Here is a 610-nt window from a genome sequence, read left to right as displayed (position 1 = left end):
TTTAATGCCCGTTTTTCTTCATAATTGCGTACGCGCAAATCACCTCGTACGACATTTACGGTAAAGTACATCCCAGTTAGAGAGCGACGCCTTCGACATTTCACCGCGACCGGCGCGGAGCGTGTGTCAAGTACCCCGCCCAACCGGCCGGCCGACGGCCAGCTTGACCCTGTGGAGGGCGACCCACACTCGAGCGGCCTAGCCCGCGGGTTTGCTGAGCTGTCTCCCGTATCTTGACCTATGTACGGCGCTCGGGCGCCGGCGCGGGACAGGTGCTATTGCGACACGAGGCAATGCCCCTCGAGGAGCTGGCCGCGCGCCCGGGCCGGGTCCAGGCCGCCCCACCACCAGTCAGGGAGCGGCGGCCGCTCCTGGCCTCGACCACGACCAGCTTGGCGGGGGATGCCGGCGCTCGCACCGGCTGCTGCGCCGCTCGTGGCGGGTGGGGGTGGGGCGCGCCGGGGTGACTGGAAGAGCCCGGGAGAACGGCAGTGCCGTAGTGCCGTAGTCGCCATGCTGCTGGAGGGCTCGCTGGGCGCGCTCGCCGCGGAGGTGCACGCCGAGGCGGTCGGGGGTGACGACACCGGCCGCGGCGCGGGGCTGGGTGGGG

The 610-nt window shown here is 69.8% G+C and overlaps 1 protein-coding gene across 8 annotated transcripts in view; it reads left to right on the top strand.

Moving 5' to 3' along the window:
* LOC113207175 (RCC1 and BTB domain-containing protein 1) overlaps window positions 1-610 on the top strand; it is a 15,803-nt gene that overhangs the window by 12,053 nt on the left and 3,140 nt on the right. The gene's annotated exons all lie outside the window — the stretch shown is intronic.

The sequence above is a fragment of the Frankliniella occidentalis genome, unplaced genomic scaffold (assembly GCF_000697945.3).
Source record: "Frankliniella occidentalis isolate FOCC.00 unplaced genomic scaffold, Focc_3.1 Scaffold44, whole genome shotgun sequence".
Classification (NCBI taxonomy): domain Eukaryota; kingdom Metazoa; phylum Arthropoda; class Insecta; order Thysanoptera; family Thripidae; genus Frankliniella; species Frankliniella occidentalis.
This window is presented reverse-complemented; position numbering and strand designations above follow the sequence as displayed.